Raw genomic sequence first — 13,865 nt, 5'->3', positions numbered from 1 at the left:
ATAGACCAAGGTGAGCGACACAGGCTCTTGAGAGCCTCTAGTTTGATATTCTCGCTATTTGTTTGAAATTTTCTTTTGGCATACATTACCTATTTGATCCACATTGAAACTTCTGTATTGAAAAGATTCTTTTCATATCTTTTTTTATTAGCTGTTTTTGTCTCGCATTTAATCATTTTACATTTCAAGTTAATTTTTTTTTGGCCAAATTAAGCATTAAGCTGTAATTACAGTTTAACGTCATTAATAGATATTGCTCATGAAAGAGGACGTGACACCATTCCTATATGACATCACATGTTAAACTGGTCCAATGTTCGACAGAAAATTTGTATACATGGAAAGTAACATTGACAACATAAAAAACCACGCTGTAACAATGTCATCATAGCATCAAATTACAAATTGTTACATGTGTAAATATATTTGACCTACATATAACCTGGCTGTTCGTTCATGTATCATGTTTGCTTGGCGAAACGGATAACAACATATATGCTTGAAAACACCTATATAGACACCCCAGTCGAGAAAGGTAGTCTAAGAGTACAAGGAGTACTAGGGTGCCTCGAACATACAAAGCGTTCTAACAAAGATTATCAAGGAAGTCAAAGAGAACAAACGCGATTTTACTGTCTTGTGGTTAGACCTAGCAAACGCTTAGGGAAGTATACCACACAAGCTAGTACATTAACCCTGAAGAAATAACACATACCTTGCAAGATTGAAGAAATGCTTCAGCACTATTTAAATAACTTTGAAATGTAGCTTACAGTTCAGACTACACAACAGTGTGGCAAAGTCAAGAAGTGGAATCGTTACAGGATGTACCATATCAGTAGTTCTATTCTTAGCAGCAATGCATATACTAGTAAAATTAGCAGAGACGATGAGCAGAGGATCTGTAATGTCATCTGAGGTCAGTCAGCCACCATCAAGAGCACTTAACATGACAATAACAGCAAAGGCAGTCCTGGAAGGCAAGTGGGTGTGGGTGAGCTTATAGACTGGACACAGATATAGTTCAAGCCTTCAAAGTTAAGGAGTCTTATATTAAAGAAAGGAAAGGTGGATAATACAAAGATCATAATTGGAGGAGATATCATCCCAACAATCATGGAGAAACCAGTCAAAAACTTGTAAGCAAGTGGTTTTGAGACTCCTTGTTGAAAGTTAAGAGAGGATGTTGAACAGACACTTACGCAAATGACTTGGGGTTCCAAAGAGTTTTAGCAGCATTGGTTTGTACAGTACCAGTTCAAAACTTCAACTACCACTGTCTTCTATCACAGAGGAGTTTAAAATCAACAAATCGAACAAGTCATGATGATAATAGACAGTTAAGATGACAAGGTGAAAGAAGCAAATGTTGATGTAAGGACAGGAAGGAAATGGGTAATCAATAGCGCTGTTGAAGATGCAGAGAGCCGATTAAGACATAGAGACCTAGTTTGAGTGGTAACATCAGGACGACTTGGTTTTGGCAACATTCAGCAACCGTTATGACACTCAGCAGATGCAAGACATAGAAGTTCTTCGTGGGGAAGAAAAAGACCGGTAAGTAAAGAGCCATCAGTATAATACAACAAGGACAATATATGAAATGGGAGATGGCCAGATCAAGAAAGATCAGTTGGTTTTAAATGTGGAGAATAGACGGACAAAACATAAGTTTCCTACTTGGATCAGTATACGACGTACTATCAACATCCACAAACCTTACAATGTGGAAAAACTGATTGAAGACCCTTGCTGTAAGATGTGTGATAAGCCAGCAAATCTATAACATTTCTGGTCGTCTAGCATCACAGTTCTGAAAGATGGCAGATATACATGACACAATGACCAAGTCCTTTGAGAGATAGCAGCTGTCTTGGACACACAGGAAAGAAAGAAGACTAAGATAGAGAAATGACCAATTATAGAAAAGAAGATGTGGTATGATTGCCAATGAGACAACTCTCCACAAGAGACCAAATGACACAGACATTAATAACTATAGGTCACTGTGCGGCAATACCGCATAGTCGGCTATAAAAGGCCCCGAAATGACAATGTAAAAAACTAAAGGCCTAATTTATGTACAAAAAATTAACGAAAAAAAATATGTAACACACCACTGAATCACAGGCTCCCGACTTGGGACAGGCACATACATACAGATTATGGCGGGGTTAAACATGTTAACGGGATCCCAACCCTAATCGGGGACAGTGGTTCAACAGAACAACATATATATATAAGAACGAACAATAAAAATCATCCAAAGTTCATGATCTTCATCAAACACACATAAAGCAAAGCCAGTGGTATCTTAGCAACAGCAAATGACTACGAGATGCAATCAGACGTTGGTGGTAAGACCACCTTCCCAAGAGATATTATAACAACAAACCTCCGTACAGACATGGTCCAGAATCAGCAGACATGTCATTCTTGTAGAGCTTACAGTGCCATGGGAGTCGAAACGGGAAGAAGCTCATGAGAGAAAGCGAAGTACCAGGAGTTGGTAAGAGACATCAAAGAGAAGCATTGGAAAACATGGTATTTTACAGTGGAGGTAGGCTGTAGAATATTTGTTTCTCAATATTTTTTGGAGAGCCTTGGGGTTCTTAGGATTAACTGGACCAGTAAGAAGAAGCTTGGTAAGAAAAGCTGGGTTAGAGGAAGAGGGAAGAGCAGTTGAAGAGCTAGCTGGTTCCTCGCTCAGCCTTACCAACTCACCCTGCGCACCCCTGGAAATTGTCGTGGACAGCGTCAAAACGAGAGGGGACCAACCTGATGATGGAGCCTGATCAGTTGAAACACTGTATTTAAGGTTTTGCCCTACATATAACCTAGCTGTTCCAGCATGTATCATGTTTGAACTAGATTGGGAGTCCATCTTTCTGTAATTTTGTATGCTATTCTTCTCTATTCTTGATAATTTGCCCATTATTACTAGTATGTAAACCCCAATACACATCCTCCTCGATTCAGTCAATCATCGTCTATCAATGGATTCTGCGATTCAATGTCCAATGCACATTCTGCCCAAGAAGTGAATGTGGTATATAAATGAGCTCAGCTCACTATTGGTTGTCTAACTCTCTCAAAAGTACGAAAGAGCTACGCCCTTTTGTCGGTACGGGATGCATAAATACGCTGCAACGTCTAGTAAGGCTGAAATCATTTAATTTGTATACGATGTCTGTTTTTTATATTTTCTTTGGGAAATGCATGTACCAAGTTAGTAATTCAATTCAATTCAATTAAAACATTTATTGTCATATAAACTCTGAACAATAAGTTTGTGACAAACAATATAAACATACACAAAATACATTTACGACAGTTGTTCTGTACTCGTTACTTTGGTATGCATTAAGCTTCAGTTGGAGTTCGGTATTTTAAGTATACTTTTTATCCAGGGGGAACCATCACCATTTGTAAATAAATGAAAATAAAAATCTGAAGATAACCAACTATGAACAAAGCAGCAAATACTGCCTTTCGTTTATTCCTAACAATCTTTAAAGGTGTCAAACAACCAATTCAAAAACCCTATATAATCAACGATTTTTTTTAAAATTTTCAAAGCTTTCTTGTATTTTACCTTAAAGTTAACTTTATAGAAACCAGTAATATTCTGATTTCTGCATATATCTCTTTTCTATTTGTCAATTTTCAACCAAATGAGTAAACGTCGGTTGTCCCTCATGGAGCATCCCAATTCATCAACGGCTTGAATTTTAGTTTTCTGATGTTTTTTTGTTGTTTTTTTTCTTCTTAATACTGTGAAATATATCAAATAATTTGCTAATATCTTGTCTAATTGGACGAGTAAGAAGGGTTTAAACTTTGACTACAAAGTGGACAATGTCAATAGGGTCGTAACACCATCACTGTTCTTCGCTTTGATCTTTCAACTTTGGTTGGCTCTCTAAAATTCTTTCACATTTTGACTAAACTTGTAACAACCCGAATAATCCAGTCCATCTCGAGAGGGATGTGGCCATCGTAGAGCAGTGGAATATAACGACCGAATTATTCGGATTACTAAACATGTGACGTTGTTAATTAATCTGACATATGATACGGACAATTATTTATCATCTTGTTTTTGTTTAAATGCGTTTTCTGATTAACATTGAATCGACTTTTGCCATACATCTTTCTTTCCGAAAATGAGAAGATGTTAGTGATCTAAATAGGGCAAAAAGGTAATATAAATAAATGAAATAATACAAATAATAATGATGATAATAATAATGATGATGATAATAATAAAAATGATGATAATAATAATGATGATAATAATAATGATGATCATAATAATGATGATAATAATAATGATGATAATAATAAAAATGATGATAATAAAAATGATGATAATAATAATGATGATCATAATAATAATAATAACTAATGATAATAATGAAAATTATTAGCAATAAGCAGAAACATATGTACTACACCAGAGACATATATACATATATGTGTATATATGTCTCTGACTACACATACATACATGGATCCGTAATAACAAATAAAAAAAAACTAAAAAAAAAAATTAATAATAAAAAAAGTTATTAATAATAATAATGATAATAATAATAATGACAATAATAATAATAATAGTAATCATGATATAATAATAATCATGATCATGATAATAATAATAATGAGAGTTAATGATTTAAACACATAATGATTAAGTTCTTTAGATCCTCCTATACTATAACCATACATGTATTATTGCCCGATTTTCATCAGACATGCAATAATAAAAGATATTTTTTACGTAACAAACAACATGATATCACGTAACCGCAGGGTGCTTGTAAGTCATGTCCTTTACACCTAACATGACCTAAACTCTTGTGCGACGTAGATCTTCACATCATCAATACTCTTTATAACAGATTCGGTCACGGTGGACTACCCACACACACCTGACTGATTGTAATATATAACAAGGTATGTTATCGTTGTAAGACATAACAGATTTATATATACAAGGTAAGCCTTTGTTTAATTAGATAATATATTTCTATTTTATCGGATAATTTTATTAAACATTGTTATATAATTATTTGTATATTATAATTGATAAAATACATTTATACATTCAAGAAGAAAAAAACATTATTTTAGAACTATCTCCAAACTTTTCCTTTATACATTGTATCTATTTTTTCAGATATTCTTGCAAAAGTAAGGTATTTTTTCCGATTATCCTTATCTTTGATGACTTTTTTTTTTATTTTTATTAAAAACTGAAAGTTCATTAGGATAAATAATAAAAGCAATGAAAGCGGACAACATTGCGGTACTCCAGACATTAAAGTCTTGAAATTTCCGTTTAATTTCACGGAAAGTGCAAACCTTTAAGTACCTCAATTATCATATATAAAATAGTTTACAATAACCGTCAACATCCAGTATTGAAAATTGATATGTTTTCCTTTAACAGATAGAAACATGAACATTTCCCCTGCTGTTTCAACATGGAGTCTCAGGTCTTGGTCAACTCCTATACTGAAAAGAAAGAAAAAATCATTGACACAGAAAATCGTTATAATACCAAAGAAAAAAGTATCGACTGATTCTTCTGTTGGGTCTATAGACAAAGTCGATTCCGAAGGGAGAAGTTTGCTTTTCTACGCTGCTACGTTCGGAACAGTGGAAGTTGCTGATCAGCTCCTTAAATCTGGATGTGATCCAAATGTACAGGACGTGAACGGCGATACTGCGCTCCACGAGGCTGTATTAAATGGACATCTCAAACTAATTCGTCTATTACTTAAAAAAGGTATTAAACATTGATTATCTTATGTAAATCTAGTTATAAATGAATGTATATGTTACAGGCATTTTCTAAATTTAGGCATTTTGTAAAATGACTGAATATTCAGGCAATTTGGAAAATGCCTAACCTTGACAGGCATTATACAAAATGACTAAAAATACCTAGTCATTTTGTAAAATGACTGAAATTTTGAAGCAAAATTCTACAAATTGCCTGTTCAGTTTCAGGCAATTTGTAGAAGAAGGTTATCATCGAAAAAAAGTGGACAAAATCACAATATATTGCAAAGAAAATAACTTATGGTTCATTAGAATTAATTTATTTTCCAAAAACCAGCTGGAAAGGGTGGTATATCAGATGATGTGTACTTTTTTTGTGAAACTACATAAAGTACATACTCACTCTGTATTTCAGATACCAGTAGTATATTTGTAATTATTTTGTCAAAATGACAGAAGGACACATTGTTCTGTCAATAGAACAAAATTTACAATAGAAATTTTAGAAATTCTGGGTTAAAAAAAAGTAAATTAAAAATTAAAATAAAACATAGGAATATATCAGAGAAAAAAAATATTTTTGACTTATTGTTTGTTGTTTGCTTTCAGTCGCAAATATGTCATAGATATAGGAAGATGTGGTGTGAGTGCCAATGAGACAACTCTCCATCCAAATAACAATTTAAAAAAAAGTAAACCATTATAAGTCAATGTACGGCCTTCAACACGGAGCCTTGGCTCACACCGAACAACAAGCTTTATAGCCTTTATAGGGCCCCAAAATTACTAGTGTAAAACCATTCAAACGGGAAAACCAACGGTCTAATGCTTTTTTAGACAAGAACAAATTGGTTATAAACCATATGGGTTAGTTCTGCAGGGGATTGACCCGAATAAAGGACAGACGCTTGCAATTGCAATGAAGGTATTTTGGATATGGACAGAAAATTCCACCAGCAGAACAGCCATAAATAAAAATAAAGAAAATCAAAAATTCTTAACGTGAAAACAGTATTGCATTTTACTAACATATGACAATATTTAATATCCCCAAATAATGAGAATTTTAATGTTATACACCCGCATCTAAACAGATTTCCCTGTGCAATATGGGTTTTGCCATACAAGGCTGTGTTTTGATGTGATGCAAAGATATGGTTGGTTGTGTCGTCGGATACAGTTTTCAATCAAGACAGCCTATTGGAAATTGTGGCTAGGTTTACATTTATTTGTGAAAAAGATTACAATTTTTTTTTTAAATGTTGAAAATTTACTATAAAGAGCAATAACTCCATAAGGTGTCAATTGACATGCAATTGCTTATTGCGAATATGTGATGATTCAAGTTTCTCCATATATGGTTGAAGTACTAAAACCAGATTTTACAGCAAACAATTATGTATTTACAAAAGTTCAGGACAAATATTGTGTAACAGTTCTGTCATCAAACATTTTGAGAAATGATAAATAATTGTCGAGTTTTTTGGAATAATTCAGTAAAATTTGTTCTTGATTTTTTAAACTCTTCTTTTTTCATTCAGTAATAATTATCATAAATAAAACCGTTCTGGTGTTCAAAGCTTTCATTTGTTTTTATTTTTGATATTTCTTTCTTTAAAATAATTTCAGGCATTTTGTAAAATGCCTTGCAACTTTTCCAGGTATTTTGTAAAATGCCTAGAAAAATTAGTCACTATGTAAAATGACTGAATCTTGCAGGCATTTTATAGATTGCCTAAAATTTTCAGGCATTTTACAAAATGCCTAAATTTAGAAAATGCCTGTAACATATATAAAACAACTATCGTTTGTTTACTGAGAGAAAATTAATATTATATCATGTGATCTGAATTCAATGAAATAAATAGCTTTTTATTAAAAAAATATTTTTAAGAAGCAAGTATATATTTAGTCGGTTAATGACTAGGCATTAGAAATAAAGTATTTTTTTTTAAAGTACACCCGATCCTTTAACATGTAAACTGATTCCCGACTACTCAATACATTTTCCGTATCATGGCCAAAACGGAATTTAAATTGCTTTGGTCATGTAGTAAAATGTGTCTCCCCTAGACGATAATGTGATTCATTTCCTTATCGTTGCGGCACTAAAAATACTAAATCTGTATTCAAATGCGATCCTTCAACACTAAACTAGGCTATTCTTTTCGTCACAGAATACAAATTCACGTCATTTATGAGGGTGTGTTTGGGGCTATATAGAATAGAGTATAATGAACAAACAAATATAAAGAATAGAAAAAATGTCTATTAAAATAATGAATCAGAAAGAATAAAGATGTGCTGAAATATAAAGAATATAGAATACTTGACAAAAAGTATAATGAATTGAAAAAAAATGGCTTAAATTATTTTTTTAGATACAGAAATGAAGGCCCACCCATAGAGACCCATTATCTTGTATTCTTTATCCAATGAATTCTAAAACTTACATAAAAACTATGTTTAACTATGTTTTCATTACAAAATTATTGACCATTTCTTTGATCGTTCTTTTCACAGCTGTAAACCTGGACATAAACGTCAAGAACGGACAAGGAGAGACACCTTTAATGGTCGCTGTCCATCAGGACCAGATCGACGTAGTAAAACATCTACACAAAGCAGGTAGGTCATCTGTCAAGGCCAACTGTAAAGGTCATCAGTCATCCGTTGGTTTATAGTAGTACAAGTTTCAAGCAAATTATCTTGTGGGTAGAATGGATGGATATAAGACTAAGAACTGGAGTTAAAACCTACATGTAATGCATACACATGCTGCAATTTGAATATGGGAAAGTTATTTTATATATAACAGGACGACAATTTTCACAATTTTGGGGGAGGATATTGTTTTGTGCTGAATATTAATTCAACATGTTCAACCTGTTGCCAGATCGGATATTTATATTAAATTTTTTACACAACTATTTCCTGCATTTTGAAAGACAGAAATATTGATAACAGTTTTGTACAAAAATGTATCCATCAATTTAACAAGCCCGGATATCACTTTCCGAAATCCTCCTGTCTATCCCCTATCCGAAAATCAAATGATCATCCCTTAATATGCACAGATGCATCGTGTAAACTACTTTTAGAAACCTAATTTGAAAGTGTACATGCCATTTTCATTTAAAGTCATCATATATATTCATCAGTTTATTTTTATGTGAACCATGATACAAATGAAAATTTACTTAATTTATTTTGCCTTATAATATGTACTGGAGTGATTTATGTGTTCCGGTGTTATGAAGTCACATCCATCACCATAACTGGGTTAATTTTAGCTGTGCATTATTTATTGACTCTCCTTTCGTTAATGCAGGCCACGTCTCACCTTTTGCCTGAAACGTCTTTATTCAAATCCTTGATGGTTTTAGATTCACCTTATAGCTTGTAAGAGTAAAGTAAATCCCCGGTTTATCATCTTTTTATTTGGAACCTTGGCATTTTTGTGTCTTCAAAAATGTATATTCTATCAGAGAAAGAGAATACATTTGTCAGTCTTTTTTATCTATTTTTTCTGGAAATGAAGTCGATTTTTATAAGAATTTGCTAACGCTTTCAGGCTAGTGGTACCGTAAAATCTGTCTTAACCGAACCTCTTCGGAACTTGAGATTTAGTTCGGTTTTGCCGATAATCGTTTATCAGCTTCACAAAAACATAACATTTGATATGACGGTGATTTAAGAACAAGTTTGGTTTAGACAGGTTTACGGTTTAAGCGAGATTCGGTTTAGACAGGTTTCACTGTATTTCTTTTTCACTAAGTTGTTCCCAAGAATACATACAACCATCAAGATTATGATAATTTTTTTTTAGTTTCCAGGATCATGTATCATGTCTATTTTTATTTATTTTTGTCTAGTGTGCAAATTTAGGATTTTATTCCTGGTCCTATTTACTGATAAAGACATGTTTTGCAGTCAACATGAGACTTATACCCTGATAGAAGACATAGAATGCCAGACGCAGGGTTCCGTGGAATCCTTTTCGTCTTTTTATCTTTTGGGTATTGTCATGTACATTTTTCGACTGATGCTTTTTATTGTTCCGCTGTTGTCCTCTCCTCTCTTAACATCTTAGTATTTATGATCTGTAGAATGGACATTTTTGAAGATTTTAATTTATAGTTAAGATAATTTTAATGTAATGATTTAAAATAATGCACTTTCTCATTGATGTCGAACGGATATCATCGAAAGAAAGTTTAAGTCATATTTGACAAATTTTTAAATTTCAATTTTATACGAATCCAAGCAGGTGAAGAAAAATCAACATCTCAACAAAAAATTACTTTCGATTTACAAAAATAATAAAAAATAAAATCACAAAAATACTGAACTCCGAGGAGAATTCAAAACGGAAAGTCCCTACAATGTAATGAATTGGCAAAATCAAAAGCTCAAACACATCAAACGAATGGATAACAAATGGCATATTCCTGACTTGGTACAGACATTTTCTTAGAAAACTTAAAAGTATCAAAGGTGACCAACTTAAGATTAAGAGGGTAACCCAACTGGCGGATCTAGAAATTTTCATAAGTGGGAGCCAACTGAGTATCTGGGGCCCACTGACTAGCTGGGGCCCGCTCCAATCACGCTTCAGTGATTCCCTATATAAGCAACCAAATTTTTCCCAAAATGCCCCCCCCCCCCCCCCCTAAATCTGCCTCTGAACCCAAATGGAATAAAAGGAATGCTTAAAATGCAATTTCGTGGAATCAAAACCGGAACGCTTATACCATATTCCGGGAATCAAATTCGCTTTCATCTATTGTTTACATTTCTTCAGATGGATGATGTCATTGTATTATGTCATAGAGGTGGAAAATTATGTAATCCTATTAATTATGAAACGCTGAAAAGTTTCAATTCAAGTAAAAATAATTGTTTGTGCATTTCCATTTACAAAATATGCAACAACATGTGACATATATTGGGGTGACTTAGTGTATCCCATCCCTGGTTCTAACTTCAAGGAAAGTCTGAATACATAGAAACTATCCTTTGTAGGTCAAGTACCTGAACTATATTACGCGGGTGTTTATGGAAATTTTCGTGACTTGTAAAGTGTTTACGTATTGTTTTTACATTTTTTATGTTTGTGTGGATCTATACTATGTGCATGTTTCTTTTTCTTCAAAGGAATCTTAACATTCTTAAGTTAATGAAACATTGACTGTAGTGGTGAATCATCTATCCTAATATGTATAAGAGAGCTACCGTTTGATTTTTATGGGGGGAATAGGATGAAAAATATGTCCTTCATGTCTTTTATTTGTAAATTTCTGTCCTGCCTTTTTTATTTGTTTAACTCTCTTCGGTCCTGCCTTATTTTATCAGTTGTTTTTTTACCTTTTTTACATAAATTGTCATCCTGCCTTTTTTTGGTACAAAGTTACTCATCCTGCCTTTTATTTTTACTTAAAACTCCTGTCCTGCCTTTTTCAAATTTCATCCTAGCTCCAACATAACAATAAAATCGTAGCCCCCTAAGCGCAGAACTCATCGAAAAAGTAAAATCTACTACAAATTCCTAGGAACAAATAGTTAAAATGTTTAAATACATTACAATCATTTATTTCAGGAGCGAGTATTCATGAAACTGACCACATTGGCCGAAGTGCTTTACTGATAGCATCCGAACAAGGATCAGAAAAATGTTGTCAATATTTGATGAAACATGGTGTGGACATGCAGATGAGAGACAGCTTGGGTCACTCAGCTTTGTTTTACGCCTTACACAGCACGAAACTTTCGGTTCAACTTATAAAACAAATTTTAAAATCAGGTAAAGAAATTTACTTTTTTTGTGAATGTACGGAAAACTTTATCTGGTCTGATGAATACATAATATATACTCTACAAAAACAACAATAAATTGTAATATGAAAAGAACAACAACAACAAAAATGAGAATGAAAATGGGGAATGTGTCAAAGCGACAACAACCCGACTATAGAGCAGACAAGAGCCGAGGGCAACCAATGGGTCTTCAATGTAGCGAGATACTCCCGCACCCGGAGGCGTCCTTCAGCTGGCCCGCATGTTTTTACACAGTCAATATCACAAACATCTGTTTCCCACAAAAAATCAACAACAATGACTGGTATAATGTTAAACAATAAATATACAACTATCATGTAATATTTATCTTTATTACCAAAGTCTATATAAACTATAGGTATACATTTGAATTACATCAACATCAATAATACATACAATACATACATACACACAAACTATGTGACAGAATAGCAGAAGGTGTAACATTTCAGTTCTAAGCTTAAAAAAATCTAAATATAAATTTACCTAAATTACACAGCTCTTTTACATTGTTTGTACTAATAATATAAATTGTTCTAAACCTTGAAAAAGTGGACATTTGAGAATGAAATGAAACTCCTCTATTAAATTTTTACAAAAAAGTACATGTTCTATTATTTCTTGTTACACATGTACGATGTACCATAAAATCTTCCATTTTTATAGCTAAGTAATAACACCACTTACCGTTTTGATTTTTTCCTGGGGTTTCGGTATTTTAGTATTGTACTTTTTATCTGTATCTGTATGAGTACATTGAAGATGCCAATTCTGTCTTTTACTCAACGGGAGAGAGAGACACCTATTGATGGTGTTGGAGAGCAGCCTTGAAGCTCTCAACTGCATCTGCACATACGATATTGTCTTCCAGTTGGTCCCAATGTAGTTTGCTCTTGACAAAGAAAGAGTTCTTATATGGATCGGTTTTGTAAGGAATAGTGTCTAGTGCCTTCATATTGTTCTTCACTGAATTTGTCACTATATTGGCACTTACAAAATTGTCAAATGTTTTAGGTTTGATTTTCCTCTTGGGTTTACTTTTAACAAGAAAATCGTCGGGACTAATTATAGCTGGGATAAACGTCTCAACCACTTTGTACAGAAATACCAGCCGTTGACTTGATCTTCTTTTTATTACTTCTACGTATTCGTTTTAATTAAAATACATGTTTCGTTTTAGGATACGATGTTAGCCTGGATGCAGAATGGGTAATTAGTGAAAACCATTCAGAAAACAGCTTGAAGAAATTAAACCCGAAACTGTATCAGACCATACTAGACAAAATAGGAGTTCCTCATTTTGAAAGAGACTGCTACTGTAGACGTCCTAGTATAGGTAACGTCATTCTAACACGAATCTCGACGATTCTCGTGGTACCAAACTAGTCAGGTGACGTCTACGAGATGAAGTCAGACTGCAAAACTCGGTTGTAAAAAGAAGTTGTCGTTTGAGCTCAATCGGACAGTATTGCGTTCAACGGAATAGTGCAAAGTGTTATGATTGGATAATCAAGAATTATACATTGAAAAACAATGATTGAATAGAATAAAGTAGTTCGACGTTTTCTAATTTACATAATGGTTGGAGTGAACATCGAAATAGAAAACTGAAATAATATGAGGAAATTATCGGATTAGAATATGTATAGAATAAAGTGTGAAAACAAATGAAGATTGTAATATATTGTATAATGGTAATATATTGTATATATTTATGCTGTACCAATTAGTGGCGTCATTACCTAAATTGCAGTTACTTTTTCAAACGGCTTTGTATGACATTCGTTGGACCAGTGCTTATCAACGTCACATGATAGGACATATACATGACCGTTGCTTATAATAAAGTGCAAAGAAAACTGATGCTATTTGTGATCCACGAAATCCTGCTTGATTTGAATATGCAATGGACTTATAATTGTTTATCATGTTTATTGCACCATTGCATTGGTATCTTCTATCTTGTTTAAACCTATATAAATATGCTTATATGTAAAATATATATACAATACTTTTGTAACAGTTTATACAATATAAAATTGAAATGAACTTATCGTTGCATTCGTCTCAACTCGGCCGATTCCGAGAGTAGCGGATTCTACCGAGGATTGCCGAATGCTTATCGTTCGACTCTCGAGATGAAACATGTTTTAACATTGCGTTAGGGCGTTAAGGATCGCGTAATATAAATATTGACTGTCGTATTAATGTAGTTACTTAGATTTCTCTCAGGTAGC

General features: G+C 33.3%; 1 long non-coding RNA gene across 2 annotated transcripts; it reads left to right on the top strand.

The window, feature by feature from the left end:
* The first annotated feature begins 4,861 nt into the window (after positions 1-4,861).
* LOC143058382 (uncharacterized) lies at positions 4,862-13,314 on the top strand. Of its 2 annotated transcripts, none has more exons than XR_012973038.1 (5): positions 4,862-4,959; positions 5,456-5,794; positions 8,314-8,418; positions 11,390-11,593; positions 12,809-13,314. It is a non-coding gene; the product is annotated as an uncharacterized LOC143058382 (long non-coding RNA). The 2 variants fall into 2 exon arrangements; XR_012973037.1 differs by having other exon boundaries at positions 4,901-5,001.
* Positions 13,315-13,865: the final 551 nt, after the last annotated feature.

Source organism: Mytilus galloprovincialis, chromosome 14 (genome assembly GCF_965363235.1).
Source record: "Mytilus galloprovincialis chromosome 14, xbMytGall1.hap1.1, whole genome shotgun sequence".
NCBI classification, from domain to species: Eukaryota; Metazoa; Mollusca; class Bivalvia; order Mytilida; family Mytilidae; genus Mytilus; species Mytilus galloprovincialis.
The sequence above is the reverse complement of the archived record's forward strand: the minus strand, read 5'-3'. Positions and strand labels throughout refer to the sequence as shown.